Below are 15,102 nucleotides of genomic sequence, written 5' to 3'. Positions count from 1 at the left end.
GTTACTCCCTTCATTACCGTCTACATGCAATTCTCTTGGATTCCCACAAACCGAAGTACACTCTTCAGAAACCTGGCCTGCAAATGAATCATTAACCACAACAGAGGGATAACCATTGTTACAATGTACAGACCCCCCCCCATTTAATTCATACACGTTCCATTGGAATGGTGGGAATACAGAGCAAATCTCCAAACTATCTTCCATAAGAACCTCATAATGGGGGTCTTTAACATCTTGCTTGACTGCTCTACAAATACAAGTAACTCCTCTCTTCTCGACTAATATAGTCCATTTGAGTCTCGCAGAAATGGACTACACAACTTCCCCACGTGGGTATGCACAGTCGAGATAGCACACTAACATCTACCCTTCCTCTCGCTGATGTTAAATGCACTCCCCTTCCTTGGCCTGATCATAAACTACTACTATCAAGACTGTTCGGATCCCAATAACGTGTTGCTCATTCCTCCATCTCAGAAAAGGGCTTCATCCTAGTCAGGACTCTGAAAATAATATCCCAATCTAATCTTCTAACTTTGCTAAGGTTTGCCATCATTCTACTATTCTCAAGGAATCTCCTTATACATTAACACACAATTAGCATTATGAACTCGCCAGAAACCTGGATATCCTTGCACCCACAGTTTGCAAAATACAAAAGCTCTTATGAAAAATAATACCTTTGATTCCTTGTATTGTTATGCTTATGCTTGTTATTTTCATGATCTCCAGGCACTCACTGACTAACTGAATATATTATGGTGCCTAAGCATTCAAAGACCAATGTACTTCTTTATCAGGTTGTGGTCAAAGGTTAAATTAGCAATGAAAATAAATCACAAAGCTATCCGAAGCTGGGAAAGCTGCATGACTTGCGGGAGCCCGAAAACCCGGACAGGCCGATGTCCTACCGAGGCCCTGCTAAAGCCAGCATGAGAGAGGGCCAGAGGACTTTGGAGCATGTTGAACCTGCGACACATAGTGAACAGAACTGGGAGAAGTAACCTGCAGGGTTCCAGAGTTTAACAAGACAAGCACACTGTCAAACACCAAGTAAGAAATGGTGGAATTGTGTTAAGGAATAGTTGTTTCTCTTGTATGAAATCTGTGTAAAGACTTAAACTTGGCATACAGAACCTGCAGAGAGGCTGATGGTTGTAATGCAAGAATCTGACGAATTTGTATAAAGAAAGACAGAACCTGACAAACGTTTAAGCTCTCTTCCTGGAAAAGGGAACAAAGTGTTAGGCCAGGGAGACGCCAACGACAGAGGCCATTGCTCTGGCCTCCTTTTTATTGTTAAGTTTTCCTAAGTGCTAGGGCCAGTTAGTGATTAGTATTTGGTCTAAGGACTATTTTCTTTTGGACGAGCACACTTACTTTTAGTTTGTTAGGCAGGGAACTTCCCTCTTAGCGATAGGGCTAGATTGGCATTTTATTTTTTATAAAAACCCTTAAACATGATATCACTTAGTCTGACTGACTCCTTCTTCTGGTTCAACATATAACCTTGAATGTCTAAGTTGAAATGATTGGTTCACATTTTCAAGTATGAGGCACACTGAGCAAACAGCACACAGTGCACTATTCTAACAGTGGTAACATTTTTATATTTACGAAATTGTAACCAAGCTATTAATGCACTGTCAAACATGGGGCACAGTAGGATAAAAATCAGACATTGCACCAAGTAAGCTTTGTTTTGGTAACATTTCGGTACTGGTTCCATCGTATGTAGACCAGTATTTGTAAGTATCTCCAGTTGACATAAAGTACCAAGCTATCATGGCATGGTGGATACAAAAACATGCACTTGCCTCTATAAATGGTTTTATTGCAACACACTAGTACTATGTTCCATTCTCAGGCTGGTTTGTGCATTGCCATCACTTCTGGTAAATGTTTTGGGTCTGGATGCCAGGAAGATGCATAGGGCTTGCAGAGCCGTTAAGGCTAGTGCTTGGGCTTGCAAGAGCTCGTTAAGGCTAGTGAGCATGTGAGTTGTTGTGAGTTGTTTAAGACTGTGAGTAGAAGGTATGAAACAGCACATCTTTTCTTCAAACTGTGTGTTATTGAATTTTACATTTTTTCAATTTTTTTTCTACTATGCCATCAATGTTTTTCCCACACTGGGTCCCATTCATTGCACATGTTATATTTAAATGTCTGTACATGTTACATATTGCATGCAAAACATGGCGTGAATAAAGTGGCCCTGCTTCAAATGTTAATTCCCAGCACTGCAGTCGGGTACAGCTCTCCAATGGGTGTTATCATTTATCTGTCCCTTTTCTGAATTTTACTGCTATATGCATAAAGTTCCATATGAATCTGGATTCCTTGTGTAGGTTATACAACTATCAGAGAAGGGAAAAAAAAAATTCTCTAGGTCCAGGTCTGTATGGGGTTTTTTTCGGTTCTCATTTTATCGCGTGACCATCATCTGATGAAGATCTCTGCTGGGCTTCAAAACTTTTACCATCACAGAATAATATTATCAGTTAGTCCAGTAAAATGTATCCAAACATGGAATTTGTTTGATTTTAAAACTGGACCAAAATGGTATCAAACCTTTTTTTCATAAAAATAATAAGAAATGGTACAACACTGAGTTGGACCTGAACGGTAACCGACAAACAGAATATTGGCATGTCATTAGTGAAAATCTTTTGGCAAAGAGGACAAAATGAGCTTCCTAAAACCAATTTTCAGAAGTCTTCCAAATCTGTAACGGGATAGGAATTCCTCTGGTCCATTCACCTCAAACTATGGAAGACATGCCTTCTTTCTTCCAGGATAAGTGCATTGCTATTCAATCTAACATTTGTATTTTTATTTATTTATTTATGTATTCAATCTAACATTTGTACTTGTATTTATTTGAAACAGAAATGTCTCACAAAGTAAGCAATAACAGAGAGCAGATGCTGTCCTTATGTAAGATTATGTAAGATGCCTTTACATATAAGCATTGAACAAGAAATACTACGTTGTGAGTGGGTAAGAGTAGGGTCTCGAGTGGATTACATAATATTTTTAACATTGAGTCCTCAAGGCCAATATTTATACATTCACAAATTACGTAGAGTATTTCAGAGTGCAGAATGCAGTACAGGCGAGAGGTGTTTTTTTTTTTTTAGTTTTTATAGGATGGTGAGGAGGAATTTGGGGCCCCATTCCATTGCCAACAGGTGGTGTGAGAACCTGATTTTAAAGAATTCCGCTTTGAGGGGAGAGCATTTCAGTGGGGTTGACATTTCATAAACGAGGCACAGAGAGTGAACCCCCCCAACCCCCACCCCGCGCCTGGACTACCTGCAACATCTAGCACATCGCCGGGCCAGACCACCTTTGTCCGCCCAACCTTCGGGCTTGAAAATCTCAGTGTGGCACCTCTGAGCGCCCCCATTGAGCCCGCCTTCGTTAACCTTAAACCCAACACTCCCCCCCCCCCATGTAGTCAAAAAAGCATAACTCCACAAGTTTTAACTGGTTAGTCCACAGGAACGCCGCCTCACAACAGGTGGCTCAAGTACCCCCTGGCCTTATAAAAATCGGGCACTGAGTGATCCGCCTTATTGGCTTGCAAGTGTTATGGGCAACGCAGAACCTCCGGGCCCCATCAGGTGCCACTTTGTGCTTCCCTTCCATGGACACATCAGAGAGTTAGCCCCGCTCTTTGAACTTCAGGGGTGACACCGGGTTTAACTTCTTGAATTTATAATGGCCATGAACGTGGCATCGGTCCACAAATCCATAAACCTTCTGTGTTTCGCTCCGCCCTCCCCCTCCACCCCCCGCCCGAGCCTCCGATATGGCCAATGGGTGAGTCATCGGCTCTCAGGAAAATTGTCACTGAGAGTTTTGCCCTCCGTCAGAAAATATCCAATCATTTTTTCCTATTTAATATCTCGATTTCTTTCTTGGCAGGACCGTGGCACAACATTTTGGTAAGCCATTAGAAAAGGAATTGGTTCAGTCTTAGACACTGTCACAACAAGTTAAGTTTACTGGAGTTGTCTCAATTAAATTTGAAAACAATATATGTGTGTGTTGCTATTTTGGACCCCTGAAATTATTCTTTATCCTATTTAGGCACACTGTAGGGGCATGGGGGAGAAATTAATATTGACAGCCTTGTACAAGTAGGTTAAGCCCACTTTCACAAAAGGTGTTTGCCATAGTGCACCTTTATTAAACACTACCTCTATCTACAGCTACATGAGAGGATGAAGAGTCTCCACTTTTTAAACAGAAACGATTGGGATTGAGTCAGCATTGCAGGTCTCAGCCAACAGTAGAGGACATAACAGTAAAGGTCACTTGTAGTGTGGAACAGAAACCAGGATCAGCATTTTAAAAAGGCAGATGGGATCAATCACACTTGTTCTTAGTCAGTTTAATTTCAATGTGACTGTGATGCTACATACATTCTCACTGGAGAAATGAAACTTACATCAGGCACATGTTGGCAGAAATTGCCGATCTGGCCATGTGATTAACTATCAAGTAACAAGATTTCTGCATTATCTGTATCAAGGGGCTACCTTTATGCATATATGAGGAAAGGTAATAAAGTACACATGTGCACTTCCAATGCACTACCATAAAGCAATATGGACAGTCATATATAACGCAAGGCTCCAGGCAGATACTTCCAGGTTCCTAAATCAGCCCCTCATTTTCCTGGCAAGGCGCAGGGCTTAGAGCCATAGCTTTCGAGGTTACAGAGATCTCCCAAAGCATCAGGCCAAAAACAGTAGGCACTGTGAAGGCATCATGAAGCAAGACACAAAAGATTTACAAGTCAAAATAAAATGCTTTATTAAATAAAATGTCAGGATGGTTGAAGGTCTAACTTGCCCAATGCTAAGGTGTGATTTCTCTACTTGAATGAAATTATGGAAAGTCTGAGTCAGAAAGTTCAACTGAAAGGTCTGTCTGTGTCCAAAGTCTATCCTTGCCCATGTTGGGAAAGGGGGAATCCCCGCCCCCCCCCCCCCAAGGACCACCTCCCAATATAAAGGACCCCACTTCATTATAACCAACCCACATAGTGTAGCGCAGGGGGCGAGCAACATTGCTAGTTTGCAAAGAAGTTAGTAATCATAGTTGAGAGACAAGGCATGGGCAGTGAATGCAGCATTGCATGCATTGGGCCCAAATTGTGAGATGAAGGCAAATCTCCAGCCATGTCTGAGCTCCTATGAGGACAGCCCACACCCCCAACTGCCACAGCGCCTATTCATTGTTCTAACAGTATTGCAATTATGTATTTTTTACTCAAGAAGATTGCGCCATACAAGGCTGTGATCGCAGACTGGCTCCTGTTGTGCATGTTATCTCACACTGGCCAATGCATGACCCAGCCCATCCCCAGGGGACCTCAAGTTATAGCCCATATAACTGACTAAACCTTAAGATCTCTGAATTCCATGGCATCAGGTGCCTTTTGACCACCAAACCCAAAGTAACAAGTCCTGAAATGTTCAAAGAGGATGGACAGTGCACGTTGTTGAGCGACAATTGTATGATTTGTATTGCGAGGGCTGGGAGGGATACATTATTGTTCAAAATGAGGGTGGAGACCTTGGAGCCGGATGGCGCAGGAGGAAGTGAGTAAAATGTGTGTGTGAAGGTTAGGGTTCCCCAGAACCTCCTTTGTGCCCGTATTAAGGCCCGTCAGGTGCAAACTACAGTGATAAAGTAGCATTGTGTTAGGAGTATAGTTAATTTGTTCTTTGACCTTCGACATGAGAAGAAGATGATCACTGCAGCACCCACATGATGGAAGACGGACGACTGGGCTGGAACCAATGACCTGGCAGGGGTGCCAGTGGCGCGCAGGAGATTATATACCGTTGCGTCGTGTCCCACAGATGGGTATACAAACCCAACCTATGTACCTATGGTGGTAGGAACCCTTTAAGCACCAGCAACACCTCTGGAAGCCAAATGTGCTGCTAGATTTTTGGTATGCAAGGTTTCCCTCGATGGGGTGTGTGTGAGGTTTTAAGGTCAGATAATGGCACACATTTTTTCAATGCACTGTTTCAGCATGTCACAGCACTACTTGGCATCAAGCACCAGATGTGCTCAATTTACCACCCACAGGCCAATGGCATTTTGCAGAGAATAACCAGCTCTGCTAAAGCAAATTATCCGAACTGTGTACCACGTTGAAGTAGAACTGGGTGCACTGTTTGCCCCTGTTCCTCTTAAGTCTTCGTACGCAGCCCAGCAAAGACTACCATTTGTCACCTCACGAGGTGGTCACTATTTGGCATCTGCACCCCCCCATATTCCCTCTGAGAAGAGCTTCAGACGCATGTAGGGCAGCATCAGTGTTAGGTGATGAGTTCAAAGAGTATTCAACCACACTAACGAGGGCAATTAAATGTGTCTCCCGACAGATTGCACCTCCCAGGATTGAGACGAAAGAGACACCAGACATAGTAGCCATGACGGCGACAGATCCGGAGTGCAAGACCACACAACTGCTGCTGCCTGGTGACTTTGTGTACATTTGTAATTTTGTGTGTAGGTGGAGCAACCCTCACTTCCACGGGCCCTACGGGGTGGTGTTTTGCACTCCCCTTGCAGTTAAGGTAAAGGGGTTGCGATAATGGCTACACCTCTCCGACGTCCGCAGGGCACCTCCAGACAGCAAGTTGGCACATCAGTTATCGTAAAATGAGGGGCAGCAATACCTGCACCGTTTCTACTTCACCGGCCTGTCCAGAACGATACGTGTGCTGTAGCAATCTCCATTGATGGGCTGGAGCCCCGCTGCTAGCTCCATATTCTTCTTTTTGCCTGAGCTTTTTCTCACTCTCTATCTCTCTCTCTCTCTTTCTCTCTCTTTGTTAAAGTATGTCTTGTACGTCTCTCCTTTTCTTTGTTTTGTGTGTTTTTGCTTTCATTTCAGGAGAGAAGAAGATGAACGTCACTAATGTCAATAATTGTTCATTAAGTAGGGATCCGAAGTGTAGGTGCACGAATGACAATGAATGGGCTTATGCATATTATTGTGGAATAGCCATTAGTACAGGTCTATGTGTGATATTAATGGTACTATTGTGACTGTATTGGGGGGACTGTAAGAGGGGGAGGTCCTATAACGGGGGATGGGATTGTATATTATCCAAATTGGACAGTATATATACAGGTTAATATTAGTGGATTTACATATATTAGTAGCAATATGAATATGAATGCTAAAAATAACAATGGAAATTAATATAGGACTAACAATCGTGTTGATAAAAATGTTAGTGATGATTATGACAGGTACAATACAACATTGAAAGTACGTGCACAATTGGCAATGGGGGAAACAGTGAAAAGGGTGTTTTCAGCAAGTAAATGATTGGTTAATAATTCCAAACAATATGATGATATTTTCGATAGCAATGTTACAGTTGGCACCCCTGAGAGCGTGTATAGAAGAATGAAAAGAAGTATGAAAAAAGTATGATACTTTTCAAGGGCTGGGTTTGGATGCGATTGAGGATCCCGAGTTTACCAACTCATGGTATACTGAAATGAATGGTTTGGAAGAAACACTGTGAATGGAAGCTGCTATGTGTGTTCATTCATTCAGCACACGCCAGGGGCTCCCAAGGTGTTACCACAAGCAGTTCCAATTATAGAGGCACAATGTCTAGTTCATCTTGCGCTACGCAGGATAAAAGGAACGTTCCAGGCTCAAAGTGTGCTACTGCAATTCGTGGGCCCAGATCTTGTACAGTGCAGCGAAGATCCAAAAAACATCAAGTGTGTGGAGTTACCCTATGTGATGGTGAGAGGGCGTAAACATGTCAATAACAACTGGCAGGACACCACACTACCTTGCTTGGCAGAAGGACTGGTAACTTATAGCAAGGAAATGATTGCACAGGTGGACAATTTCTGTGCTCAAATATGGATGGAGCATGTCACAAAATTGCCGTGGATAGCAAAAATGGAAAAGCCAGTACGAGTGAACAATACAAACTTTGTTTCTGCAGCAAGGGTACAGGCTTTGTTGGTTTGAACGAATGTTGCAGTGAAACTCTCTGAATTTCAGACAGGAAGAAGGGAACGACAGCTGTGATGGATTACTAATGGGATCTTGGGATAATGAGGCCCACTCACCTAAGCATGCCTCTGATTTGGGATTGCAGGCGGATGGCATTTTTGTACTGGGCATCACTCTTAAAGCATGATATGTTGTTCCCTTCAACAACGATGCACAGTAAAAAGATGCCAAGCAAGAAGATTAAGGCATAGCCACCCTGGCACAGCAATGCAGTCCAGTCTAGCCATGCAACAACACTTATCATTTTTGCATTTTAAGTGTTGTTACAAGGCTAAATATGACGCATTGCTGCAGCCAGTCTTGTTACATTTTCTGCCTCTGGCATGGCATTTTTTACTGCCATTTATGATAAGCAAGCATGTTAAGTGCTACCACATTTCTAGACTGGCATTTTGGCGCAGCCATTCTAGGCAATTCTTATTGTGCCATGACAATTCTTGCTGCCATTTATGATGAAGCAATGATGTTAAGTGTTATGTGGTTAGACTGGCATTTTAAAAAAAAAATTGTATTTGGTTTGTACAAAAACCTTTACAAAACAATAGAAATATTATGACATACAATTAATAAAATTCATCCATATGAAAAGAACACTGTACTTATTTCATTACAATTATTGCAAAAGAAAATGTGCATATTTCTGGATAATTATCATAGATCAGTATTTTCACAATTCTAAAAACATGGCATCATAACCGCTTTAAGGGTACACAAGTTTTCATACACCATGTAATGGTAACGTTGTTATTCCTCAAGATGACATTTACATATAGAGGACTTTACCCATCATCAACCTCAAATTGATATAATTTCATGTTTATGATTGTTAAAAAGCAAGTAAGAGCAATCATCAACGATTGGTTTTTGCCCCACATGAACCTCAACCAGAGAAAATTTCTCGAGAATTCGGTTTTGCCAATATTCTCTAGACCAAATGTTTTAAGCATTTCAGATTCAAAGTAAGGGCATGTGGTGATGAGATTTTTTAATGTTTCCAATTGGGAATCATTTGAACAGAATCAACAAGTTGCCTTCTGTGCCACTGTCAATGATGAAGCCCAATATTTTGTCTGTTCTCTTGTCCTAAAGTGATTGAAATTAAATCTCATATAGAAAGCATGAGCTTTGTTGCACGGGAATCACAGCAAATAGGAACAATGCTGATATCTTTTGCGTGGAAAGCAAGCGTATTCCCGGTGCAAGCTATAACTACGCAGAGAGTTAATATTTTGGGTCCAATCATAAATATATAAAAAAAAATTTAACACTTTCAGGTTGTGTAATTAAGTCTTCTCCACAAGCTCCTATGTCGGCCAGCAGCAATTGCATTCTTGACTGCTATGTTTTCACAGAACGGGGGGGGGGGGGAGGATTTCCCTTAGCATACTATTAAGATCTTCATCTAAAGAATTACGAGGTGGATCCAAAAAGTAGAGTAGTTTAATAGTAGCCTCCAAAGGAATCTTGATAATAGCGAACTTAACCCCAACTCATGCCTAATCATCACATTTGGTAAAAAACCGGAATATCCAAGGACTTCCAGAGGTGTCCTTGAATGCAATTCATAAAATCACCCATGTCCAAAAGGCACATATCCATGCCATACAACAATGTTGGTTGAACATTAGAGACATAGTATTCAATATCCGGCATCATAGAAAATGTACATAGCCTGTTGAAGAGATGTTTCATCTGGGACATCAAAGGCCTCAGTTTGTGTGTTAAAGATTCTCTCCACATCGCCAAGGAAGGGGTGTTACACAAATTGTAGCCAAGATATCGTAGTTGTGGTAACCGTTCAATAAGTTCAGCACCTACGGTCCAGGTTAGGGTTTTTATTATGTTACATCCCGAAAACACAACAATTTTCGATTTTTCAGCGTTTGCCTGTAAATTATGTTTTAAGGCGTAAAGCGTGAAAAGCTGTAGTTTGATTTGTAGCCCGCGGAGTTCTGTCAAAGAAAATCAAATCAACAGCGAACAGCAGCCAGTTTATTCACAATTTACCCAATCTTACAGGAGTAATCCCCTGACCATTTCAAATTTCTTAGAGATCAAACAAGTAGAGATTAAACAAGGTGGATGCCATATTACATCCCTGTTTAACTCCAATATGTGTTCGTATTGCACCAGTGAGCAAGCCCGCCTGGTTAATGCATATTCTATATGTTGTTTCCTGATGCAACAAAGACATGAGTAAAATCAGATTTGTAGGGATACCAAATCTCGCTAACGTTTGCCATAAAATTCATCGAATAACACAGTCGAACATGGATGTCATATCCAAAGAGGCCATACAAATTCGCTCATTTTGGCTGCGTTTTACTGTCTCTAGCAAATGAGCCAATATGGTGGTGTTGAGTGGTGTACCCATCCACTTGCAAAATGCTACTTGGAATCGTAAGAGAATGGCAGACGTTTGGATGATACTCTCGAGATGCTTCAGAATTAGTATAGAGAACACCTTTGATGAGGCGTCAGTGAGGGCTATTGGTCAATAATTAGAGGCATTTCATTGGATCACCTTTTTTGAAGATCAGCACAATAAGAGATTGGGTCCATAATTTAGGAACACAATTGGTTTGAAATATAGTGTTGAATTTGATTTTTAGAATGAAAGCCCATAAGATGGGATCAGTTTTCAATACACACGCCGGGATACCATCTGGGCCAGCGGCATAAGAATTAATTTAATTTTTGATTCGCCCCTTCAATATCTTTTTTTTCCCCAAGTGGCCAAACCCAATGTAGTCACTCCCTTAAAGGGGTTGTTTGTGTGCTGAAAAGATGATGGTAATTGATATTTGTTTGTAAATAATGTAACCCACAGCTCTTCTGTAATAGAGGAGTCCATGTACACTTTACTCTTACCAATTGTGTTCCACATGGTGGACCAAAAAGATTTTGTATCATGACTACAAAGATTTCTGATCATTCACTAATTATCCCTTTCATGCATACCAATCTTTAATGATTTAAGCAGGTTCTTATGAGTTTGACCAAGATTCTTTTGGTTTAACGATATTGGATCGCTGAAAGAAATTGCTCAACCGACCTCTAATTTTTCAGTTTTTTAGTTGCATAGATTCCGCCACCTGTTCATCGTAACTGTGCCTTTGATGCGTGCTGTTTTTATAATTATAATGAAGACCAATACACCTTCTGAGACAATGCATGACAGTTTGGTTGATAAATTCAGCTCTATCTGGAAAATGTATCTCATAAGTATCATTGACATCAGATATTTGCAGATTTCTCCTCAATAATATCAAAAATGTGTTGTTGTTCTTCCTGGCCCACCTAAGCACGAGCCCAGATCGTTCAAGATCCAAAAATGTGTTGCTTTCATCTCATGAACCAGGTTTTTGATGTTAAGATTCATTTATAAAATCACGAGGTCTCCCAGACCTGGATTGGATATGTTCACCTTTTCACATTTTGCTATATTTGTGACAGATAAAAGTGATCGATCTGAGATTTAACACTGCCTCTACATCAAGTAAACGAAAGAGTATCTTTGCTAGATTCAAGAACAGTTATTTCCCATTCCGAGAAAAATGTATCCCAAATTTGGCCCCTGCAATTAGTAGTTGTTTTTGACTTTTTGTGTTTGAGTACTTATTTATCTTGGCACCCTCAGGGCAATTTCAATTGAAATCCCCTCCTATAATGAATATATGGTTATGGTTAGTATTGATCGAGTCTTCAAGCAATGTCGTTATTTTAAGAAGAAAATCAGACAACTCAATTTTTGTCGGATTCCAGTATATATCAATGATCAAGAAAGGAGACTCCTCTGCATCCTTTAACTCCAACGCAATGGCTAACAGATTATCAGATGATAGTATCAACTATGTCTTAGTTTGGATGCTTTTGTCAATTGCAATTTTTAACCTCTCGCTGGGACGTCCAGCTAACCCTCTGTTAGCTAAAGAAGTGAATGTTTCATAGCCTCTTAGATTGAATTGTTTTAATCAGCATAATTATCAAACCATGAATACATATTGTTAGAGCCACAGGCATTCCATGAGAGAAAGCGTAATGCTTTATTGCTAGGGTTGTGAATTCCCTTATTCCCCGGCGGAACTCTTTAAAATATGAAAGGAGCTGGCCAGGGACGTCATTTCACCAAAAGGCCAGGGGTGGCGGAAGTGACATCACACGACCATGGACCTCTAATGACATCACAGGAAGTGATGTCATTTGACCCCGCCCCAAAGTGATATCGTGGGAAGCGATGGAACACAACCTTTAATCCCTTGACAAAGCAGGAAGTGGCATCACATAGCATTGTTACTAAGTACACTAAGAAAAATATGGTTACAATATAACTATAATGTGATATAAGTTTCATACAAGAATGGATCGCCATATGTATTGTTAAGATCAGTGAGTATACGCCCATATTACCAATTACTATGAATGCAAGCAGACGTCCATGGCCGAATGATAATGATCTGTTATTATATAGCACTTATGCTTAAGCGCTTTATATAGAAAAAATATACTTACAATATCACCCAACCTTTGTTGGTACTCATTTATCGACCTCAAAAGGATGAAAGGCTGAGTTGAGGTGTTTAAGAACAGACTAAATCAATGACTCACACCCTGAAGTGTCCCTGAAATAAACCTTTAATTAGTCTAGCAATTATTAAATAGAATTCCGGAAAGATACATTATTTGGTATTCCTATTCTTTTTTATTTAGGGTCACTGCTGAAAGTGTTAGACTTGTGGAACCCCTGTTCTTTAAAAAAAAAAAAAAAAAAAAAAAAAAAGGTTTTAATTGAGTCCTGAACATGAAAGCTAGCCACTGCAGAAGCAAAGAGCCACATGGCGCTGGCCGCAGCCCAGGAGGTTGCAATAAAAAAAATAACTTTTTTTTTTTGTTTGTTTTTTTTTTTTAGGGGTTGCAAGGGAGACCACAGGGGTTGCAACAGTTGCCATCTCCCAGCTTAATCTTCACACTGAATCTGTTTGTTGTCTCCATGACCATCAGTCTGGCTTCAGAGCTGCCAGAACACAGAAACTTCCCTTCTGAACATCCGTGAAGACCTTCTCTCCAACCTTGATTCCGACACCCCCTGTTTAATCATCTTACTTGATCTCTCTTCTGCCTTTGACACAGTCAACCATGCCATCCTGCTCAACCGTCAACCTGATAACCTGGGTATCACTGATCAGGCCTTGGCTTGGCTGACATTTTCCCCTCCGATCGACCCTCCCAGGTCCAACTTGGGTCCTTCCTCTCTTCTATCTCTATCTCTACCTGTGGTGTTCCCCAGGGGTCTAACCTCTCTCCCTGGCTGTTCAACCAATACCTGGCACTTCTTGCCCACGCATTGCTGCTATCTGCCCCAACTTTCAGTGCTATGCGGATGACACTCAACTCATTTTTCAGACTCCCTTCTACCACCTCTTCTCCTTCTCTCATCTATGTCGGTCTGTCTGCTATCCAGGAGTGGTGTGTTGCCAATGATCTCTTCCTTAATGCCAGTAAGACTGAGATTCTCCTCTTCGGCACACCTGCATCCTCCTTTCCTGTCACTCTCTGGCCGGCCTCTCTTGGCCTTCTTCCTGCTCGCACCTGTGAGGCCAAAATCCTTGGGGTCATCTTTGACTCCACACTCTCCTTCTCTCCTCAGATCTCTGACGTTTCTAAGAAGTCACACCACCAGATACACCTCCTCAGAGGTATTCTTCCTTTCCTCTCCTTCCCCCAGAAGCTCACTGTCTCCAGAGCTCTGGTTCTCTCTAGGCTGGACTACTGCAACAGCCTCTTTCTAAATCTGCCTGCCTCTACTCTCCGCCCTCTGCAACTCATCCAAAACAGGACTGCAAGACTTGTCCTTGGCCTCAAGCCCAGGCACCGTATCTCTCCAGGACTGAAATCTATGCACTGGCTCCCAGTGGCGGCGAGGATTAAGTTCAAAACCCTCTGCATTGTCCATAAGGCCTTCTGGGGCCTGGAGCCTCAATACCTTCAACTCGCTCTTCCTAAATAGCTTCCTTCTTGAGCTCTTCACTCATCCGCCTCCAACTCCCTCAGGGTTTGTCGCTTCTCCAAGCAACAAGTTGGTGGTAGATCTCTTTCGTCTGCTGGGGCCTCCTTCTGGGACAGCCTCCCTGCCTCTCTGAAACTTGAGGAGAACCATCTCCCGTTCTGGAAGCACCTCAAGACCTTCCTCTTTGCTTCTGCTTTCTCTCCTCTGCTCCTCTGCTGACCTCCTGGTTGAAACTGAAACTGCACTGGTTTACCTGGCTACCCTCTGATCTCAGGCCCAGGTCACCTCCCCGCCAGTTGCACACCTGCACTGCGCCCCTGGCAACCCTTGCACTCTTCAACTGTTTCTGTATCCCTACAGCCACCTACCAGCACTTGACTCCTGATGTCTGCACTTGCTACCAGTTGGCCGAACTTTTGATTTGTCTTTATTTTATTGATCTTATTTATTTTTTACAGTTATCTTATGTACTGCACTGCCCGCCCACCCCTTTCCCCCCACACTTCTCCCCTTCCCCCCTCCCCTGCTATTGCCCAATCTCAATGTCACCTGTCCTAGTAAGATTGTTGTCTCTGTCTTCCCTCAGTTCCCCCGCCCTTGCCTCGTCGCGCCTTGAATCACTTGTGTATAGGCGCGTTATAAATGCCATATCATATCATGTCATGTATGGTCAAAAAAGTTTTCATTATTGGTTCAACCCAAGGCCAATCCAATACAGTTTGGAGACAGTTGGTAATTGAGTGATTAGCAATTCATTGGTGCCCACTGCAATATTTTCGTGTGTTTGAGTTACATTTGCATTGATGGATTTACTTTTATGGGTTTCAATGAATTTTTGGGCTTCGTCCTTCGAATTCAAAAGACTGAGTTGGTAACACAGCGTCATTAGGTCTTCTCGTTGTTCCCAGATGAGCTTTGTTATAATTATTGAATGGAGTTGACAAATCATACAATTATTGTTAATCAATGGTAAGGTCACTCATTCAATTTCATCAGAAGCTAATGATCTAAG

Source organism: Ambystoma mexicanum, chromosome 1q (assembly GCF_040938575.1).
Source record: "Ambystoma mexicanum isolate Mex_15411 chromosome 1q, UKY_AmexF1_1, whole genome shotgun sequence".
Taxonomy (NCBI): Eukaryota; Metazoa; Chordata; class Amphibia; order Caudata; family Ambystomatidae; genus Ambystoma; species Ambystoma mexicanum.
This window is presented reverse-complemented; position numbering follows the sequence as displayed.